Raw genomic sequence first — 24,534 nt, 5'->3', positions numbered from 1 at the left:
AAGACTTTCATGAATTTTAATTTAGAGAGTAAAAATCGTTTTTTCAACTCTTCTGCACAGAAAAAACTAAATAGTTGCCGCAACAGGACACCGTGGCATTTTTATCACAATTTTTTATGTTAATTACGTTAGTTCTATTACTGACATATCATTATTGATTTCGTTAATCGTAAAAAGCGTACTAGCAATTTACTATAACAAAAATTGGATAGAAATATTTTTTTTAGTTAAACATTTAATTTATTTAACATTTGGCTAAATTTAATATTGTATCGAAGAAAATAAAAATTAAAATTCTAAAAAAAGTAATATTTAACATAAAAATTTTTAACACAAAATTTGACGAAAAATTTTTTACTGTGTATTGTTCTGAATTATAATATTAATAATAACAACTTATGTTTCTGTCATAAAACAGTCATTGTACTGCAACACGCTGTTGTTGCAACAGGATTTTGTCCCATAGCACCGAACAATATCCTGTTGCAGGAACTATTCATTTTTTCTCATGTAAAGAGATTATCTGACATTTGTTTTTAGTTTAATTATCTACTAAACCATTTGTTTTTTTTTTTAAACAAAATGTTAATTGACTTACATATTTTTAGGAAGAAAAAAAATTATAATATCTATAAATTTTTTTAATTTTCATATGTAAAGTCGTGATTAGTCCTATTTAACTATATTAAGAAATTTTTTAACGAGTATTAATGAAAATCAGAATATAACACAGACAACTGTGATAGACATTGAGTGCGCGAGAGAGCGGATGAGAAAGAAAGCTGTGCGGCAAATCGTTACCAACAGTGGTCATCTATTTATATTAATTATCGGCGATTAGTAATACCAATTCATCGTATTATCGTGGCGTAATCTGATGGAGGAAGGGTGAGAGACGAAGAGGATACTTGCCTCTTTATTCTTCTCTAAATTTCCATCCCTCGGTCTCTCTCCAGCTCTCTCAGCCTCATGCTCATGAGTAATTTACTGTTATTGGTCGAATTATGCTACGCACGAACGCATATTTATGCGGCTAATTATAATTCACGATAAAACGGCGTTGAGAATGATGATAGAACGTTTATAAAGTCTGGTGATAGATACTACATATGATAATTATCCCTTTTAAGATAAAATCATTTCGAGATTTATTTTATTAATTTTATTAACTTGGCATCGATTAGTATTATTAATTTATAGAAAATTTATTAGACGAATCGAATTATTTTAATTAAAGTCAATAAATTTTTTCCTCAAGGATTTTGTTAATGAGGAAACAAAAAAAATATGAAAATTGTTGATGAAATAGACGTTGAAAAAAGATCGAGACCTTTACGCACAATTAATTTTCTCAATAATTCCCAATTGGAGGCGAAACTCGAGAGGTATTTTCTCTCTACCAAGTCTTCACTAATAATTATGTGTACTTTAATTAATTGACTAATTACTACTACGATTAATGGTATAGTAAGAAAAAAATATTAAGAGAATAAAATGTCAAGGGGTAGGTGCTCGATGCTTCGAACGAGAAAATCATTATTCTGAATTTAATGACCAAGTCAACGGTAATTTCTTTTTTTTGTCAGAAAATTTATAAATTGATAAACAAGTCGGGACGCTCGACTTTTTTCAAGTTTTTATTTTTAAAAATGATTACGCTTATTTTTTGAAGTAATATACGAAATTTTTCAAGTGTTTTGCAATTAATTATGCAAAAATTAATTTTTTGGCTAACTTACAAGTAATTAAGAGTTTTTGATTGACTTAGGATGTATCCAGTTCTTAGAACACTTACCTGAAACATAAAAATATGAAAATTTGAAAATTATGTACATTAGAATATTATAATTTTATTTTTCAGTTACTACACAGTAAAAAATTTTTCGTCATTGTGTAGAGTGTTAAAATTTGTGTGTAGAATATTGCACTCTAGTGTGTAGAATTTAACATTCTCATGTGTTGATTTAATGGTTTAACACACTAGAATGCTAAATTCTACACACTAGAGTGTAATATTCTACACTAGGGTGTGCCAAAATTCAATTTCCATGAAGAACCTTTTAAAATTAGAATTTTGAGTTCCGCTTTTGGCAGGAGCTGTGTTTGGGCATTTTCTAAGATATTTTGGGGTGAGACGATTTATTTGATTTTCATAGAATTTTTTAACAGCAGTTTAGTTTGGGTATTTTCGCTGAAATTTCAAATTTTGGCCGGGAGTGCCCAACTAAATCTGTTAAAAATTCTATGAAAATCAAATAAATCGTCTCACTCCAAAATATCTTGGGAAATGCGTAAGCATAGCTCCTGCTAAAAGAGGAACTCAAAATTCCAATTTTAAAAGGTTCTTCACGGAAATTGAATTTTGGCACACCCTAATTCTACAGACAAATTTTAACACTCCACACAACGACGAAAAATTTTTTACTGTGTAAATTATTATAAAATGAAGTAAGTCAACTTACTTCAGTTTAACTTTTTATTAATATTTATGTTTGATATATTAATGTTATTGTTAAAATATATTGATAAACAAATTTTATTCAGTGCAAAATTCGAATCTATCTAGTGCTACATCTAAAAGTAATCATAAAAAATGCATTGGTGAAATCGATGGAAAATCTTGAAAAGACACATATTCAACTCAAGCCCTCTCCAATGATACTAAATTCAACAAAAAAATCCATTTCATCGTATAAATACGTAGGAGAAAAATCTCTCAATTACAAAAATAAAACAACACTGATAAAGAGTACTATTTATAATTCCATTCATTTTCTTGACCATACAAGCGTATTAAAAAATAATGGATTATTTCTGAACTTATCGAGTTTTTGGCTTCACACATTTTCGTATTACCTGGCAAGAGAAATTTGTAGATTTGTAATTTACAATGTATTCATTAATTAACAAACATATAATACTAAAAATATAATTATAAAAAAAAAAGACTAAAAAACATAGTTATTGATGAAAAATAAAAAAAAAAGTTGGAATATAAGCGCTTGGGAAGTGCACTTATTGATTTTGAAAACTATTCTCACTAGGATGAATTGAAATTAGTTCCGTATTTGGGATTGTCACTGAATCACAGCAAAGCTCGTAAATCGTGAAAAGGATGAAGAGGATACGGAAGAAACAAGGAACAGGGTGGAAAGAGGAGAACTATGCAAGAACACTTGTGCGATGTATCAATCTACGTCCGTTCCTATTTGCCGGTAATTAATCACAAGCGCCGGCTTGCTTACCGTATTAATAACCGCAAGAGAAAGGCAATACTTTTGTTTATACATTTTAATGTTTTTAAAAGTTGTATTACAGAAGTTAAAAAAAAAAAACCTCAAAAATCCGACTAAACTTAATTAATATAATTAATTTTTAAAAATACGTGCTGCGTATGTTAAGTGGATGTGAATAAAAAAAAAGTTGAGGAAATAAAGGAATACATAAGTGTGAGGGTTAATTAGTTTGTAATGAAAAATCTAAAAAAAGTAAAAGGAATGTTGGAAAAAAATAGAGATTGCTAGAGGCGATGCTGAAAAGTGACTAACACTTTTTCCTCTCTGAACGTACCGCGCTCACTCGACTAGTATTCAACAGTTTGTCCCCAGAGTAGTGGTATAGAGAGGAAGGGAGAGAGAGAGAGAGAGAGAGAATAAAAAGAGAAAGCGAGAAAGGATGGTTGGCTAGCCGCGAATTCGCGTAGACCATATCATTCCCGGTCGAAAATCCGTAGGTTGGAGGTCGCGTTGAGAGGATCGAAGAGCACAGTAGTTGAATGAGACAGTACTATAGTATATACTAGTGGTAGTACAGTGCTATGAGTTGATATACGAAAGACAGGAGAAAGTAAGCGAAGCCACGAGGATTCTGCACATTTGAAATAATACCAGGGAGAATGGAAAAAAGAAGTCAAGAGAAAACGGGGTAGCCCTTTATTTTTATTTCACGCTTTACGGTACGGCCAATGAAAGAGCCACTTCGCCTTTTGTCGAGCATTCAACCGTATTTTTGCTCTCTATCTCGCTTCTCACCAATAAATGTATATATACATGTATGTGTCTTTTTTGTTTTACGTTTGTTTTTTTTTCTTTTTTTTTTTTAACATATCTTTACTCTTCTCTTTTTTAAATATATACCTATTCTCGTTTACCTCTCAAGCATCACTGTGAAAAAAAAAGAGGAATAACAGTTGAAGTTTATACGGAGACACGAATACTAGAGAATGAGAATGAGTGGAAATAAAGAAAGAGACTCGAAAATAGGTGCAAGACTCCGGATGAGTCAGTTTTTAGTAATGAATAATTTAGATGAAGCCTAAGTTTTTTCATTCTAATGCCATTTTAATATTTTTTTTTCTTTTTTAAGACCATTAGCTAATGAATGTGAATTAATACCAAAATTATTTTTTATAAACTCTATTGTACGTTTGTCCCCTTACTGAGTAAAGCTCGTACTTGCAAGATCGCAAGTTTTCAGATAAAAGTAGAAATAATTATTTTTGTTAAATCTACGTTAATAGTTAAAATTAATATGGAAAATAATCTTGCATACGGAAAAAACAAGATGACACTGGATACCATCCCAGATTGTACTCAGTAATATCTGTGGTGAAAAAAATTTCAGATAGTAGCTAGTATAATCCAGATTATACTGAGTGATATCTGGATTATACTCATTGTAATCTGGATTATACTAGTTACTATCTAAAATTTTTTTTTACTCAGTATAATCTGGGATGATATCCAGTGTCATCTTGTTGTTTCCGTGCACTGCATGAAAAAATTTATTTTGAAAAAAATGAGCAACTTTATTGGAGTAAGAAATTAATTTGTTGAAATTTTTTTGCTTTCAGAAAAATTAGAAATTTTTTGGTTACATGACCAACCAGTAAAATTACAGCATATTCACAGTTGTAGTTCATTAGTAATTAATTATTTTTCTCGAATTGTTCATGTGATAAAAGTACTAATAGTACATGAAGTTATGAGGTTTACGTTGAAAGGCGACGGTATATTATTTCGACATGAGCTTAAAAAAATTCTGAGCAATTTAAATTAAGACGACACGGTAAAAAAATTTGTGTCATTGCATTAAAAAAAAATGTGTTAAATGTCCAATATTTTTTGTGTTGATTTAAGAGAATTAACACCATAACATGTTAAATTTATACATGAAAGTGTTAGATATTTAACACATAAATTTTTTGACGCAATGACACAAGATTATTTACTGTGAAGATTTCAACGGAAAAATAAAAAAAAAACGATAGAATAAATTGATTTATTTTTGAGATAGAAAGACAAGACAAAACAAAAAATTTCAATATCAAGACAATATTATTTTAGTCTCTATAGAATTTTTTTGCATAAAAATTTGACAATAGTAACTTTCATTTTCTCTCCATCGTAAATTGAAATTTCAATGGATAAAATTAAAGGCAAATATTATTTTAAACTAAAAGAGTAATGTATGATTTTGTTAGTAAAGTGAAAAAACGCTTTTTATTTTTTGAGATATTGAAGAGTAAGTCGCTCTTGTACCCGCACTTGAGCTTTTATTTCTGATTGTAGTATAAAAAAGAGAACAGCAATGGAACTTCGATAGCAAAGACCATGACGTGCCCGCACGAATTTCGATAGAAATCTGCATTTTAATATATAGACGTATATTATATACATTCGGACAATTTCAACAGCAAAACGCACTACAACGTGTATACATATATACGGATGTATACTATGAAATACATGTGAATACTTGGAATGGTATATCTCCAATATTTATGGGCAATATTTCCGATTCAGCTGCCGCTATCGAAACCCTTACCAGTTCAACATGTCCGCAATAAAAAACTGGATAAAATTATATTCACATCTCGCCATGGGTTTCCAACCGTTGAAACTCGTCAAAAGTTATGAGGGGGAGGAAAGTGAATAGGGGGAATATTACTGTACACGTCAATATTTTTCGTTTGAGTAACGAAATGTGAGTATTTGCACTATTTTTATCATTTTTAATAATCAAATGTGTTAAATTTTAATAAACGATTGACTTCTTAATTGAACAAAAAAAAAATTAAATTAACATTTATCAAAACTTAGATTTTTTTCAAATTATATATTTGATCTTATTTATCCAATAGCTTTTAAAATAATTTAATACACTGCTCATAAAATTGTGATATAAAAACTTTACCTAATTCTAAGTATTAAATTCTATGAATTGACTTTACTAGTGTACCAAATTGACACACATTCTAGCTTAAAATGAATGTTCTCTTTCAGTAAAACATACTATGTATGTTGAAGATAATGAAAACAATTCATTATTTTCTGGACAAGAATGTAAACATGAGATAAATTTTTTTTTGTGACTTTTCAACCTTTTTTGATAAAAAACAATAAGCATTAACTGCTTTATAACAATAATTTCACATCGATTCCCCATCTAGCAGGCGAAATATTTTCAATCGTAACCTAGAGGCTTCATCAAAAAGAGCAGCGCAAAATTCGCAAATACCGCAAAATTTTTCTAGTTATTGAAAAAATTATTTAGTTTTGCTGTCCTTCTAACGAATCAGTTTCATACGTTGCTGTTTATATGTTACGGGTACTGATTCGTAGATATTGAAAAAACGTATTGGAATTTATATATACTGACCGACGAATTTAAATAGCTAAGGAATATTTGTGAATAGTTACTGAGAAATATTATTTGTAAAACAGCATTTTTCTACTGAAAATCATTTGTGTCCTGACAACAAAACTTAGTATCACTCTACTAACAATTCATGGTATTTTGTCGAGAACTATACGTATACTGCTCAAAAATTCTCGTACACTGGTTTTCACAATTCTAATTAACGTCAGGATAATTTAGTTTTTGATATACTCATGAAAAAGATAACTTCATTTAAGAAAAAAAATCATAAATTATGTATAGTATTTTAAAGAAAATGATTTTATTGAGTCAAGAGAAAAAATTCTTGAGACAAGAAAAATTTATCTAAATCAAGAATAATTTCTTGACTCAAGAATTTTTTTTATGCAAAAAACTTATTTTCTTCGAAATTTTTTGGTCAATATTTTTTTCTCTTTGAGTCGTCATTTTTTTATGATTTACAATTTTAAAAGTGTGTTAGAATTGATTAGAAAACAAAAAAATGAGTTAAATAACCAATATTCTTATTTTATCAATCAATTTTTAACATATAACTAATTAATTAATTAATTTCAATACTTCACACAAAAAGAAAAATTTCTTGACTAGAGAACAATATTCTTCGCTCAAGAAAATTTTCGGGTGCCTGAAGAAAGACCGAAGTTGTGTTGGACGAAGTAAAAATTTTTCTTGAAATTCTATTCTTAGTGGAAGTAATTTTTTCTTAATTCAAATGATCGTAAATACCTGATACAATAAATTTTTATATTTGATCGAAATTTTTAAATACCTTAGGGAAGTAGTGCCACCTATTTCAGCTAAGAAAAAAATTTTCTCACCTTGAAAAAATTTTTCTCTTGAATATTTGATACTCATTTTATATTATTTTGGCGTGTAATTAATCATATTGAATAAAAAAAAATGATTCAATATTATTTGATCTTCCAATTTGACATGTCAGTCAATAAAAATACTAATGAAAATTTACCATCGAGATATTTAATTTTTTAGAGCGAGACAGAAATTTTCTCAAGACAAGAAAATTTACTTCTATCAAGAACTAAATTTTTTGGAGCAAGAGGCTAAATTTTCTCCAAACAAAAATATTTTCTTGACATAAATAAATTTTCTTGGATCAAGATACGTATTTCTTAAAGCAAGAGAATGAATTTTGTTGGAATAAGTGACATTTCTTGTGTCAAAAAAAAATTTTTTTTTCACTCAAAAAAATAATTAGGAAAAAAAAATTTTCTTGATTCAAGTGAACCTTTTTTTCTGTGCACTGAACTATAAAATCGCCAAGCAGCAAACTATTTTCACAACTAAGCTCGATATCGCTCTTAGCAAAATACCGGTGTTTTGATTAGAACAATACTTTTTTCTCAGTGTAAGATTAGTGAACACAAAGATAAGTTAACCTCCTATTATGTACTTGATATGGTGTTAGGTATTGAAAATACAAGACACGCAACACAACACTATTAGAAGGGCGTTCGATTCCTAGTCCCGACGACTCAAATAGTTTTTTCGGTTCACCTGTAGACTTCCCCTCGCGGTATTCTTCCCTTTTCTAAATTTACTATCTCAAGTATTCATATGAACATAAATGTATAGTATATTTATATATTTCACTCCTACGTTCCGAAAAAATTTCATGCACTGATGAATAATTAATGAAAAAGTGAGTGCACCCGAAATCGCTTCAACTTAAATACGGTATTTGTGAAATGTTTTTATTCAAAATTCACTTTTGTTTATTAAATATTTATTTTATTCATGATTCGGTGTAAGTTTTCAGTAAAAATAGTTTCTTGTCCCCTATAAAATTTAAAAAAGCATATATATTTAAACGTAATATAAAATAAGAGTTCCGATTCGTTGGAAATACTTTTATTATTTATTTTTCATGTGGCATATGGCTAAGGACAGTAAAAAAAGTGCAATGAATTATAAAACTTTTTCTTTCCGTAACAAATATATATTTATATATACGTCTGTGTATATATGTATATATTATTTTATGCACTCGGTAGCAGACTCAACGCTTCTACAGTATATCATAAAATATATAAAACTTCTCTACTTTAAGTATAAAATATTCTTAAATTATAAATTTTTCAATTTCTTTGGAAAAAATATCACTGGATTGCAATTGCCAATTGCAAATGACTAGCAGACATATAAATAACGTTAATATAAAAAATAAAAATAAAAGTAATCAATAATTATGATCAAAAAAAGTAACAGGGTTTAAAAATTTTTATATTTATTTATATACATTATTTTTTTAAAATATAATAATAATTGTTGTGGCCGAGAAATGAGTATGCGTAGCTATTAACATAAAACAGAATGTGGGAAAAGCAAATATTGTGATAAAAAATAATAATAAGCGCGGCAAGCATGAAACTCCCTAGAGGCTAAAGGCGACTCTGACGACGAATACTCGCAATTTCTATTTTTCTCTTTTTATTTTATACATCGCGAAAGCGACTCTGTGTAAATACAAGACTTAATATTTTTTTTTTCTCAGCATTTATGAAACTCATTCGCCTAAAACTAACTCTAATAATCGTTGAAACTAATGTTCCACTTGACCATTTCCTGAATGATGTAACCAACGTCTTCGACCGTTCTCATTTCTACTGTAAAAAAATTTATTTTATAATTATTAAATTTTAAACAACGAGATTTTTATGCTAAATAATAATATTTAATTATTTCAAGTGATACTGAATTTTTAAAACCACTGAATATAAATGTTATATCAACATTCAGTTTTTCTTTTTCCACTCGATGTTTTCCGAGGATAAGACAAAAAAAACTAACAGAATTCTATCGCCTTTTCTAATTACACTATTTGAATATTTTTGCACATGTTAAGCTCTGCATCTTAAAAATTAAGTTACCGATTTTTTTATGATGAATTATTTTCGAAATCTATAAATCCGTTTAAATGGTACAATATGAATACTTTTGCAAATATAAACAAATTTTTAATTGTATATGCCAATTAACATGAATTAAATAAAAAAAAAAAGTGTAGTGAGTTGATAAAATTAAAAACCAATGTCAGATAAACTTTTGAGGAGAAAAAAAAATTATTCTTATTTTGTAACTCAACACGTAAAATTGAACTGTTTTATGAGGAGACGATTTAGCGATTATTTGCCCTTCGTTTGAAATTTTAAACACTACCTTTGATCGAAAAAATGTAAACAGGCGTACATGACCATTCACCAAAGAAAACAAAAATTTTTTTTTTAGAATACAAAGAATTATTAAGCGAGTATCCGTACAGTACACAGAAAGAAAAATTTCTTGACTGAAGAATAAAATTCTTGGCTCAAGAAAATTTTCGGGTGCCTGAAGGAAGACCGAAGTTGTATTGGCCGAAGTAAAAATTTTTCTTGAAATTCTATTCTTGGTGGAAGTAATTTTTTCTTAATTCAAACTATCATAAATACTTTACTCAATAAATTTTTATATTTGATCAAGATTTTTGGATAATTTAGGGAAACAGCACCTTGCGAAAATTTTTCTCTTGAATATTTGATACCCGTTTTATAATAGTTTAGCGTGCATTATACATGTTGAATGAAAAAAAAAATGATTCAATAATATTTTATCTTCCCATTTGACATGTTAGTCAATAAAAATATTAATGAAAATTTACTATCGAGATATTTAATTTTTTGGAGCAAGAGGGAAATTTTCTAAAGACAAGAAAATTTACTTCTATCAAGAACTAAATTTTTTGGAGCATGAGGCTGAATTTTCTCAAAAAAAGAAGATTCTCTTGAGTTAAATAAATTTTCTTGGATCAAGATACGTATTTCTTAAAGCAAAAGAATTAATTTTGTTGGAATAAGTGAAATTTCTTGTGTCAAAAAAAAAATTTTTGTTTTCGCTTAAGAAAATAATTAGGAAGAAAAATATTTTCTTAGCTGAAGTGAACCTTTTTTTCTGTGTTAAAATACTATTCAATCAATGTATATTTTTTGAAAGGTTGTTAAAATTTGAATTTTATAATAAAAAATGATTGTTGTATTCATTTTTAATTTCGTTTAATTAATTATATTTATAATGAAATGAGAGTTTAAAGCATCCATATTTGGATTTACTAAACTCTTTTTAGTTCGTAAAAATAGATATTTGTAAAGAAAAAATAACAATAAAAAATAAAAGTTAATAAAAAGTAAGTCTTGGCAACGACGTGGAAAAGAAAGAAATAGAAGAAAGAAGAGAGAACTGATGGTGGTACAGACACTGACGTAAACCGTAACGATAACGATTATGGATGCAGTTACCCCAGGGGCGTTCTTTCTCAACGATTACGCCCCTGAAAATTATTACTCGTAATAACATTCCACCTCTATAACTATTATCATTATTATCATTATTATTATTGTTATTATTTTATCTCATGATAGTTATACAGCAAGTATTTTCATTCGGGGGATGGAGTTTGGTAATAACCCAAAGAGTTCTTACACATTTTTTTTTTTATTTATTTATTTTTATTTTTATTATCATCTTTTTTTTTATCGTTAAACTGTATGTGCCCAATGCTTATTTTGAAAAAAAAAATGTATAAATATATTCCAGGCTATTCCTGTGCAGCACTTGGATAGAATGAAATAAAACGGAATAAAATAAAATGATATGAGGGTAAAACAAAGAAACGCCGCGTAGAACAATAAAAAATTAACAAAAAAGAAGAAAGTAAATTTTAAAAAACGACAAAAACAACGGAAAGGGTAGATGGCAAAATGGATAACCGTTAGTTGTGTTTCTAATGGGAATTTATTGGGAAGGCAGACATGATGAGAATGAAATAGACGAGAGAGACTCTGTTCAGGGTACCCTCATTCGTCCGGGTAATTACGGGATTAGTGGTAATAACTCGACTTGCTCGAGCAGCAGAGGTCGGATGTGTGGAATAATATATATTATATATCATATATAAGTATATATACACATATACGTTTTGTTTTTCAAGAATAATGTAATTAATATTAATTATTTGATGACACATTAACATTATTGTTTTTTTCTTCATTTATTTACTGATTTGTTGTATTAAAAAGAAACCAAGAATAATTTATAATTTTTTCATTTAAAGAGTTAGTTTTTTTATTAGTGATAAATTATTAATAGCATTGTGTATGGTATAATGAAAATTTATCGATAATGCAAATGTATATCCGCAATAAAATTTTTATTTACAAATATTTAATGTAAGCTTTTATTATATGATATTAATTTAATTACTGCATGTATTTATAAGACTTATATTATAACTCTTGAATGTTGAAAAATTTTATAAAAGCGTTTAGTAAATTTTCCAACCGAAAATTGTAATTTTTAAAAAGGGATTGATATGTTGATATATTTACTTCAAAAGCCGAATGGAGAAATGAATAATTTTTAATTTATTGTAAAACATTTTTTTATTTTTATACTGTTCCTTATATAGTCATATATAGCCATATCAAAGCATAAATGGCTTTATTTGACAATCAACCATTTATGAACATTTCTTCATTCAAGTTACTTGGTATGAGAATTAAGTTTAAACGTTCTAGGTAAAGGTTTTTTGAAAAAATTTATTTATTCATTTAAAAAAATTCTCCATCCCAAATAAAAGGTTATAAATATTTCGTGTTCCAGATTCCAGGCAAAAGGTCTTGGTGAAAAGCCGTAAGGGCTTATAAATTTTTTTTTTTCCGGAATCTACGTAGTTTCGTCCGAAACGTGAAGAAATGCTAAAAAAAAATTTTATACGCCCTTATGGCTCCCGGGACCCACCTCGGATGCCATAAGGGCGTATAATAAAAATTCTGTTTTTTTTTCTAAGTCCAAGAAAATTTTTAGAAAAAACAATTTTTTTGGTAATCGATGTATTTTTGTATGACATGTGCAGAAATGCAAAAAAAAATTTTTTCTTTAAACTAAAAATTTTGTTTGGACTTAGAAGAAATAATCGAATTTTTATTATACACCCTGTAACGCGATTTAATAGCTGTTACGAATAAATTTTTATTTTAATTCACTAACCTATCATTTAATTGAATTTACTCCGATAAATCGTTTAAAGATTAATTCATTTACTTAAAATAAAAACGAAAAATCTTTACTGGAATATATTTGAAAATTACAGTCAAGTGACTTGCTAAAAATATAATGGTACTGTAAAGTATTAATAGTTAAAAATTGATGTTCAGTGAATTAAATCGGTGATTCGTAACATTAGAGATATATATATATATATATATATATATATATATATATATATATATATATATATATCTATATATATATAAGAGGATATAATTAATAGTAGTGTAACCCGGCGTATCTGTCGCTCGCAGAGAGTTTGCATATTTTGTTAGTAAGCGGTTTGGTTTTGGAAGTGGGTGGTGGTGGGAGAGCGAAGTGATAAAGAGAAAAAAAATATAAATTGGTATGTTATGCGCTGCAATGGATTTGTATATCATAGCAGTTGTTCGACGTAGCATTCATATCATTCGGGATTCATAGCTGGGAAAAGTGACGAGGACAGTAAGTACATTCATATGTGTTTTGTGTATGTACCTACACCACAAGAGGGGCTAAAAATGTGTAGCAATTTGATACTACTGTATACAACATGACTCCCTCCCCCTCTGTCTCTCCGGCCCTCCTTCACCCTTGCTACTGGTGCTGTACATCGTTATACTATACCATAGCTCTCCTCTTTACTACGACCTCTACTCGCTCGTGTTTAGATATCGTTAAACTACATTTTCAACATTGCCATTATGTAAAGCACGTGGCAACGGCCGATAAGTTAAACAATGAAACCGAAGCTGAGCTGATTGGTTTGTGTGGTTGTACACTTTATTTCCATTCCATTCCCTTTTCACTAACCAAAATTTGTCTGTTTAAATTAATTTATATATCATTAATATCACTTGCTGTACATATTGTATTTCAGACTAATGAAAATTCATTATTTATTTTATACATTAATATTTATTTAAGAATTAGTAGATCGTTAAATCTGTAATTATTGGGTTATTTTATTTTTTAGATAAAACAACTCATTATTGTAAGATACATTTTTTGAATCGAGAATTGTATTTTTTAAAACATACCCCAGCGCAAATTTTCTAAAACTAAAATAAATAATATATAAGTATTTTCTTGCAATCATTTCAGTAAAAATTTTTTTAATTGAACCCAATTTATTATTTAAGCTTATTAAATTATACAGAGAAAAAAAGGTTCACTTGAGTCAAGAAAATATTTTTCTTCTGAATTATTTTCTTGAGTGAAAACAAATTTGATTTTTGACCCAAGAAATTTCCCTTATTCCAACAAACTAATTTCCTAGCTTTAAGAAATACGTATCTTGATCTAAGAAAATTTATTTAAGTCAAGAAAATTTTCTTGTTTTGAGAAAATTTTTCTCTTGCTCCAAAAATTTATATATCTTGAGAGTAAAATTTCATTAATATTTTTATTGATTAACATATCAAATGGAAAGATCAAATAATATGGAATCATTTTTTTTCATTTAATATGTATAATTGGGCGTTAAAATAATCTAAAATGAGTATCAAAAATTCAAGAGAAAAATTTTCTCACTTTAAATAAAAATTAAAAGCTTCATTAAAATAGTAAATATTCAAAAATTGGAAATAAACATTACGTTTTGATTTAAAAAAATAATTATACTGAGTTAAAGAAAGTTATTAAAAGATAAAAAAAAAACACTGAAAATTTTTTAATGAAAGAAAATTAATCTTTAATTTTGAATTATGACAAAATCATTCGGTATCCTTTTTACGGTAAAAAATAACTACACTTTGCATAGAAAATAAATTAACATATGAATATACAATAAATCAAGAGTATTGATGTCCGATACATAAAATTGTAAATGAGCCATTTGTTATGTAGCTTAAAAATAAAATGATGAAAGTAGATTAAAATAAGGATAAAATGTAAAAGTTTAAATTTTAGTATGCATAAATAAATTTACTTTTTCGCTATATATTAATAAATATATATTTAAAAATAAAAATAAATAGAAAATATAGTTGGGATGTATTTTATTTCTTCTGTCTTCCTAAAGATATAATACGTTGTGTCTACAGAGACTGGAAAGGGTGATTATACATAAAAAAAATTTATATATATATATATATATATATATATATATATAGTTAGATACAATACATTTATTTATTTTTACGAGTAGAGGCAGAGGAGAAAGAACTTAAAATGAATAATGTATCGTATATTTAATTCTATATATAAGTGCACACGTATGGCTACCATGTCAATGTATGTGCTCTTTTATTTTTACTTATTTCTTTTCTCTTATTCTCTATGTTCCACCAAACACTTCATCTCGTACAACATACAAATACTTACTCACTCGCATACTCAACACTCATATTCTTTTATCCTTACTATTCTGTGTTATTCCATTTCTTTCTTACGATCTGATCTGTTCACTCATCTTTCTCCGTCTTCCCTTACAGAATGAAATGGCATATTTGTTAGCGAGATCCTATTGATATGAATTCAATATTCAACCTCATATCGGAAAAGTAAATAAGAATTTCATTCATTAAATATAACATATTAGTTTAAATTATCATATCTCAATTAAATTATTAATGTTAATGTGTACACTGAATTATTAACGTTATTTTTGGCAAGTAATCAAATGTAAAACATGTAATTTAACATCCAATATCACAAATAAAGAAAAGAAAGACCATTCCGCAGCCGAAATGGAAGCAGATTTCATTTACGTACAGAAAATAATATAATTTTGTTATAATATATATATATATATATATATATATATATATATATATATATATATATATATATATATATATATATATATATATATATATATATATATATCATCGACTGTAATGATATTGAAAAACATGTTACGACATTTGTTTATATTTCTAAATAATTTGAAATTTCAATTTTGGGTCAAATTTTTGAGATACAAAACAACTACTGAGGAGTTTTCTTTTTGAAAATTTAATTTTCTACAAAAAAGTTCTTAGTTGTTTTCCGCTATCTTGCTCATTTTTTCCAAAATTTGAATTTAAGGTAGTACCCTCGCGACATATAGTGCGAGTAAATTTGGGTATAGTTTAGGATATTTTTGTCTTTCTCACTTGCTATTCTTTACTCACTTCTACTCATGGTTATTTTTGAATAATACAGTTATTTTTTAATAATATTTAAAAATCTAGATGGTAAAAATCAATGAAAGTTTGAAAAAAACAAATAATAGCTGTTTTTTAATAGTAGTTTAGTTTTTTATGAAAATCTTAAAAAAAGTTTCTTAGTTATAATAAAATATACGAGTAAAATTTTCGGTATCCCGTATATCACAGTGCATAACCTCCTCTGAAAATTCGAACTTTGAAATTAAATATCTCTGAAACTAGATGGTCAAAAAATTTCAATTTGCGTCAATCGATGCAGAATTATATGAATAATATTAATATTATTATAATATTAATATTATTAATAATATTAATAATATTAATCTGCTAAAATTTTAAAAAATTCCTAAGAAAACGCCTCTGGCGAGGGTACTACCTTAAAATCAGAAATCAAAGTTATAATATCTGTTTGTATTTCTAAAAAATTTGAAATTTTAATTTTGATTCAAATTTTGGAGATACCAAAAAAACGATTAATAAGTCTTTTTTTGAAAATTTTATTCTCTATTCAACTTCTCTATTAATAATTAATTATAATTTCAAATTCTCTATTCAACTTCGGTTTTTCTTCAATCACCCAAAAATTTTCTTGAACCAAGAATTTTGTTCTTCAGTCAAGAAATTTTTCTTTATGTGTATCGATACTGCCATTCTAATACGTCGTATCCTACATTTAAAAAATTTTACAGCAGACGGTAAAAATGATTAATTTTTAACATTGATTAAATAAGATTTGACTGACGAAAATATTTATTTAAAAATATTAATTAAACTATTTGACCTTTGAAATTTTAATATGACTTGCATAATATTGTTATGATTCGATTTAAAAAAAAAAAAATCAATTTGTCAAAATTTGAATGGAAAATAAATTTAAATTTAAATAAATTAAAAATTTTCTTCTAATGTTTAAAATGTCAATTTTTTAAAAAATCGCCAACGATAAAAAAACTCATTAGTGTGGAAAATAATTTTTTCGATAAAAAAGTAAAATAAAGTATTTATTGTAAATAGAATGAATTATTCAATCAAAAATAAATAAATCATCGACAAAAATGGATACAGATATCCTTGAGTCGTGAGCATGAATTCGGATCCTATAAATTTTGATTGAATTAATAGAATAAATCCAAGAATATCCGAGCACTAAAACTGACAACTTTACGGTACGGGGTCAATCGACTCTCTGCGGAAAGTGATATTGATTCACGGTCACGGTTACCGCGAGCGCCAGTACAGGAGAATGACTCGAGTTAAGTGTGGGGCTGTGAGGCGATGTGAGGCAATAGAAGACATACTTGACTTGATATCACTATTAACAACTGATGTGAGTACGACAACGTTTAACATTGGATTAACCGATTCCGAGTGTCATCACAGTAATTTTTATCAAACATTAATGAGTTTATATATTTATACGTACATACACATTCTCTTTCTCTCTTTATGCGAGTGTATTATACAAAATACATGTTAATAAAAAAATAATATTAATAATAACGAGTGAGTAGACAGTAAATTTATCTAAACATAGTACTTGTAATAATAAACTGACGTATAGTTTATTAATAATAATGGTATATGACACGACGCCTCACGTTGCTATCACGAGTACCAAGTCATTTTCTTGCGTAATAATTTAATGTTCATAATAAAGAAACGGCGAAAAAATTGTGTCGTCGCAGGTTCTCATTTATATAAATTATTTATTGGTCGTTTATTTATTTGTTATTAACGATGTTTGTTGAGTAACATCGCTGTTAATATGTAATGGAATAAAAAAAAATTATTTTTTCCCTTTACTTAATCAAATAATGAGAAAATAATTGTGTTTACTTTTTTATAATTTTTTAAATATTTATTATCTAACTTTATCGGATGAGAACCACGTTGTTTTATTCCATACAATTTATCGTCTCAGTCACTCAATGTTCTTGTGTTGGTTAAAGAAATGACGTAACAATATAAATACTATTCCGTGTTACTCCCTTTACCCCTTCCATTTGTATTCACCAGTCACCTATTGTACCTTAAACGAGTATTCTTAAATTATCATTTAATCTTATCATTATCATTTTATTATAAATATTTATATTTTATTTAAGTTATGCGTACGAGTTATCTCACCCGTAATTAATTTATCATTTATAATTATAACTAAGTGCTGTTTATTTTATCACCCCGCTTATCTACATAATCTACTTTAATTAGTTAACGTAATAAAAACGTTTAATACAATTATTAATACATTTTTTTATTTGTATTTATTTTAATTAATAACTTCGTTGCAACACGGTCAGAAAAATATTTTTTTTTCCAAATAGTTGCTTGCATAAATTGAAACTTTAATTTTTGTTTATTTATGATACAAAAATTTTTCTGTTTTTCATGTTTTTTACTTGAATTAAAATTTAAAAAAAAACTACAGCATGATGAAAAATTTCAACAATCCTGAATGAAAAAAAGTGTGCTTAAATAAAGAAAAATTTGTTTATCAAAAATCTTTTCTGCTTGATTGCTTTTAAAGATAAAATTTAAGAATTTTTTCGAAGTTCAAAATTTTCTCTTTAATCTAGACGATGTTTTTTATGAAATATAAAAAAAAAAATTTTCAAAAATTTTTACTAAAAGAAAGTAATAAAAAATTTGTTGTTTTACGCATTGATTGTAATAATTTCGATTTATTTTTATATTTTATTAATTTCAGTGACACATATTTTCGATGTATAGTAAATAGTTCTGTGAGAGTCGATAGGTGGCGAAAAGTAGCCCCAAGTTTTCGTTTGCAGTGCGGTAGATCATGTAATTAAGTAGCATTCAACGGTTCGAATCAATATTTAGACAACTCAAATCATTTTAAGCCATTGTACCGGTCGACTTGATGTAGTAGATTTATAAATTTTGTTGTTAAACTACTTTTATGAAAATTAATGTCTTACAAAAATGAAATTACAAATTGATTCAAGTTTTAATCTATTTTTAAAAGTAAATTGGATTTAGTTATAAAATTTCTACTAAAACAATTGCAAATGAAGATTTGAATCAGAAAATCAACAATTTTAATTTTTCTGTTTGATCTAAATGATTGGAATTCTTGAAGATGATTTTCTTATTTTAGCTTTTTTATCAAAATATTATTATTTGAATTAAATTTTTATTCCTTAATTATTGTCAATTCCAACTATAATATATTAAAATTTTTAATATCCTTGAATCGAGATGTTACTTATTTGCGATAGTTGGAGACATTATACCGGCAGTACTTAATAAAATTAAAAACTCAATTATGATCAATCATAATTTAATCAAATACAATCCAACAATTTTTGTCATTAATTCAGCATCAACTCTTTCATAAAACTAAAAAATTTCTTACTTTTGTTATTAATATATTATAAACACACTGCAATTTAGTTTTATCTTTCATAATAGCAGATAAATTATTAACGTGCAAATAATTAAAATAATTTTTTGTATTACAATGTATTTATTTAGCAGCGTTATCTCATAAATTTAAGTGCATAATTATAATGTTGACACACGTGGAACTAAACAGTAACGTTAAGAATACAAAATCGATATTTAAAATAGTTATAACTTGTAACACATTCTTTATTACTTAAAATAATATGAAATAAATTAACGAAAAATATGAAATAACAATAAGATAAATATAAAACATAAAATAACAAAACTGTAAATGAAGGTTAGATAAATTACGAATTCGATAAACTCAATGCTGAGCATATGTATGTATACATTTTTGCAGACTAATGTATGACTAAAAAAATCAAATAAATGAGAAATAATAAATTACCGGTTGAGCGTCACTGCATTAATAATATACGATACTCGTAATGGCATCGGGCGTATACCAACGTATATATTGTATAATAACTTCCAAGGCCTTGCAAACGTTTATTATTTACCGCGTAATGTAACGGCAGACAGGCCTCTCTGCTACTGCAACGCGTGGGGCATTATTAAAAAATAATAATAACAATAATAATAAAATAATATTGCGATGTTTTACTCTTACAAATGTCCCCTCACTCTCCTGGAAAATATTAATTATTAATAATTTTTTCGTCCCAATCCTATAATAAACAACAAACATATATACTAACTTTAAAATAAAAATATAAAATAACGTTGATTTCTTTTTTATGTTTTTTTTTTTTTTTTTTTTTTATTCTTTTATATATTTATTATATTCAATAATTCATAAAATTTTTGATTAAATGTCCTGGCCAACCGGAAAGACGGCGCAGGTCAATGTACTTGATTTCACAAGGCATCAAGTTATTTATTAAATCGAGAATTATTTATAAGCCGTCGTCTCGTTTTACCCCGTTGTAGAGTTCAACCCCTAGGGTTTTCATTCAAGATTCATTTGAGCTCATCATTCATCCATGGATAATCCGAATTTTCTAGTAGATACCCAGACGGTCATAATTATTATTTATTTTGAAAGTAAATACATTTTTTTGGAACATCAACATAAAAAAAAAAAAAAAAAAAAACGTTAACAGATAAATAATTAAGCTGAGGTGATCTAAAGATCAGATTTTTTTCACGAATATTTTAGCCCTTGAAAAATAAAAATTTCGTGTATTAATAAATTTGAATTACATAAGAAATTTTTAATAATGATAATAACTATCATTTATTAATGAAATTTAAACAAATGTTTACTGAATACATTATAAGAACATGACATAATATGTATATAAATATCATAAATACGTCGTTCCGCTGACTTTGAATTTACTTAGCGTTATTTTATTTCAATTATTGTAATTTCATTGAAGCGTAATTTTTTACCTGGTAGTTGTATTGTATTCGGTGATTCGGAACAATTTAATTGAATAATTTTCTTTAAGTAAAATATTTAAAATTGCATAAAATCACTGGTGATATATTTAAGATTCAAGGTTCCGCTTTTGGATCCTTATATTGTATTTCAGTTTGCAATATTCATTCTGATATTCGCTTGTCATCAATTGAAATATTTAAGATTTTCATTTAAATTTTAATGTTTAATTTTAAAAGAAATTTTCTGCTTCATTAACACTGCTAAAAGATAAATGAAAACTTAAAAAGTGATAAATTTTAGAATTAATTTTAAATAAATAAACAAATAATTATTTTAAAAAAAAACTAAAGCTTAATTTGGTCATTTTTAAATGGACAATAAATTTTTTAATCCGATACATTTTCAAAAATTTTTTAATAATTAAAGAAAACAATTAGTATTTTTTCCAGCCCTAATCCATACATATGATACATACATCTAGAGGTAAAAGCTAATCAAACATTTAAACAAATAAGTAAATAATCGATAGGTTGTGAAGAGGAATGAAAATAATAATCGCAATAAAAAAGGTAAACAAAATAGAAGATGCAGCTGTTAAAACGCTCGAGGGAAATAGAGTTGGAGAATCTCACTAAAAGGGTACGTTATGAATGAAGGGTAAATAATATAATTTTCAACAACTTTATATTCGTCTCTTCGATTAAAATTCAACTGTATCAAGATATTTTCATTTAAAAACTCGGTTGATAAATATTCAAGAAATTTTTAATTTGTTAAAATAAAACAAATTAAAGTATTCTTATAATTCTACTTGTGAAGAAATTTTCTGATAAGATTGTACATAATGATGATCATACATGGCTATGCTATACGATAGATAAGAATAAAATAAACAATAGTTTTAAAAAACTAAAAAACACGCTTTTCATAGAAAACCAAACTAAAAAATAGCAAATAAATTTAAATTAAGAATAGTGTTAAAAATTTCAATAAATATAAATTAATAATAGTGCGAGTAAAAAAAAAAATTATTTCATTTTAAAAAAAGCGTGGGGTGCTTTTTAAGATATTATCAAAATGATAATTATTCTACTCATATCTGTCAATAAAATATTTATCACTATTGACACCATGCACCCCACGCTTTTTTTAAAATAAAATAATTTTTTTTTTTATTCACACTATTATTAATTTATATTTATTGAAATTTTCAACACTATTCTTAATTTAAATTTATTTTCTATTTTTTAGTTTGGTTTTCTATACAAAGCGTGTTTTTTAGTTTTTTAAAAACAATTGTATATTTTTTACTTTTTAGTTTGATTTATTTATAAAAGCGTAATTTTTTATTTTTTTTTAAACTATTATTTGTTTTGTTGAATTAAAAATTCTCTTTGGTGTTCAAAAATTTGTTAATATTAGATAAATGGACTAAAAATAATGATTGGGAATTAAAATTCTTGCTTTATCGACTATAGATAAAAATTATATAAATTAACAAAAATCTTATTTTGAAAATTGAAAAATGGAATAATGTTATCAAATTAGTGTATTGTCATCGGTTCTCGATAAATCTACAAAGTTGAACGATATCTGGCCGTTTAAAATGGGTCAAAATCGCGCCCAAAAGAGGCGGTTACAAACATACAAACATACAAAGATATAAACATATAGGTAAAGCTAATGAAAAGCGTGTAATAATAATAATAAAAATCCTTTAACATAATTCTTCATTTTCTTTATAAATGCTTAAGTGACATGTCGCATTAAACAAAAATTGAGTTGATAATTGATTAAACTAAAAACCATTGTCAGATAAGTTATCAAGGAAAAGCAAAAACATAGTTGCTATTTTATAACTTAAGACTCTTCAAAATTAGCTCTCTTGTTAGGAGACGATTCAGCGATCATACGAACTCTGTCGGAGATTTTTAAAACTATTCTTAGTCGAAAAATTATGCATAGAAATATATGATCGTATCAGACCCTATATGGTTAAATCAAACCATATATTTCTTGATATAAATGGTCTGATGTGGCCAATTGTCATATGAGGCCATTTAGAAGGACATGTAATCATATATGAACTTATCAGGTCATATCAAAATAATTTTTCGAGAGTACAGTAAACTCAATTACAAATAAAACCACATCGTGAAAAAATAATTGAATTAGTTTTATATTATTATGTTATTCTCATTATTATATTGATTGTTATTATTATGATTATTATTATTATTATTGACGTAAGAATACGCGACGGAATGACCAAATAAAAAAAATCCAAATTGGTGCGAATGAAACTTTATTGAATATAGCCGTAATTTAATATTTCACAATAATAAATAACGATAAAGAATGGAACGGGTAGGAATTAAACGTATGACTTAAGTCGGAAGACGCTCGCAATTTAAGCGCAATAGACACCCACCTCGCACTTCCCCCGTTTTAAATAATTTCCTTACTTACATGTAAATGTATATGTGAGGATTGTTATATGTGTGTAATATATATTATATCCCTTGTTACATTAATTTAAGTTGTAATTCGCTGTTCAGAGCATATAACATCTCATTGCAACTTAATGTGTGATGCAATGCTACGTATAAAGACTATAATCTCATTTGTTATCTTTTAATAATAAATACATAAAAAATTTTATTGCAGCGGAGATCGTCGATACCATTCGAGGATTTGGTGGGAACATTTATATGTTTATATACATATATATTTTTTTTTTTATTAAATGAGTCAAGCGCAGTATAGAAAATGATAATGTTGAAAAATAACCGGATGTCATGCTGTATATACTGCTATTGTATAAAAAAAAATATATTTATAAAGACGGGGAATCTAAAAAGAAAATTAAAAACAAAAAAAAAAGTAAAAATACATAAAGAGAATTACAGGAGAAAATTGAGAATAGAGATCAATGTGTAGTGTAGTATAGAAATAAAAGTAGACAGAAACGTACAATAATAAAACGCAAATGACGTTGCGCAATAGACGAACGATTCGAGTTCCCCGAGGGCATTAATAAAATATGAATTCTAAAAAGTTATTAAAAGTAATAAAGTGGAATTCGATGTTTATTCATAAATGCTATAACTGAGTGAAGAGGGGGCATATACCGACTAATACATCACCTACCTACGAATCGGATATATGTGAATATTTATATACATATATGTATATATTTAACGTAATAAAAATCACAAATGATACCTTTCTATTTTATATTTTTATTTAATACGTTATTTTCATTCCGGCTGTGTTTTAGTTTCTCAGTCTCATCTGTTGAGTTTTATTATACTGTATTTAAAAATGTTCACGTATATATTATTAATATCCTCCGATTTAGAGGTACGTCTATATCGGCTTTATAGTTTATGATATTCTGTGCGCGGAAAATGAATGACCAAAAATTGATAATACTACTAGATAAAAGAGTAAGCGAGAAAAGTATTAATATAGAATAAATTCGACACGAATTACGGAAAGATTAAAAATCTAGCTTGATTTACCTTGACAGAGAATCGGACCCGTATCTTCTTGGTGCGCTAAAAGCTTCTAATAATATGCCAATAAAATAAAAAATATTTATTGTCAAATATTCAAACAATGTTGATGCTTTTTTATAAAGCTTAGAAGTTTGTTAAATAACGATGAAATTGTATTAATTATGCTCTTGGTGACCCATATTAGGCTATTTATCGTCAGATCTGGCTTAGTACTGCTTGACATGGTCTGATATGACTTGAAATTCCTGGATATGATTTTTTGACCAAGTGTAGTGTTGAAAAGCTC

The 24,534-nt window shown here is 26.8% G+C and overlaps 1 protein-coding gene and 2 long non-coding RNA genes across 5 annotated transcripts in view; 1 reads left to right on the top strand and 2 right to left on the bottom strand.

Moving 5' to 3' along the window:
- LOC141528959 (protein bric-a-brac 1) overlaps positions 1 to 24,534 on the bottom strand; it is a 314,927-nt gene that overhangs the window by 119,013 nt on the left and 171,380 nt on the right. The window lies entirely within an intron of this gene.
- LOC141528966 (uncharacterized) overlaps positions 1 to 24,534 on the bottom strand; it is an 80,346-nt gene that overhangs the window by 55,074 nt on the left and 738 nt on the right. The window contains exon 2 of the long non-coding RNA XR_012479487.1: positions 1,740 to 1,795. This is a non-coding gene — a long non-coding RNA (uncharacterized LOC141528966). The remainder of the gene's footprint in view (positions 1 to 1,739; positions 1,796 to 24,534) is intronic.
- LOC141528964 (uncharacterized) lies at positions 3,922 to 11,862 on the top strand. Its single transcript, XR_012479485.1, has 3 exons — positions 3,922 to 4,051; positions 5,571 to 5,985; positions 11,269 to 11,862. It is a non-coding gene; the product is annotated as an uncharacterized LOC141528964 (long non-coding RNA).

This window comes from Cotesia typhae, unplaced genomic scaffold (genome assembly GCF_013202065.1).
Source record: "Cotesia typhae breed Kobodo isofemale line unplaced genomic scaffold, CoteBio_Ctyphae contig_44, whole genome shotgun sequence".
In the NCBI taxonomy this organism is placed as follows: Eukaryota; Metazoa; Arthropoda; class Insecta; order Hymenoptera; family Braconidae; genus Cotesia; species Cotesia typhae.
Note: the sequence above shows the minus strand (reverse complement) of the source record. Positions and strands in the feature narration are given on the sequence as shown.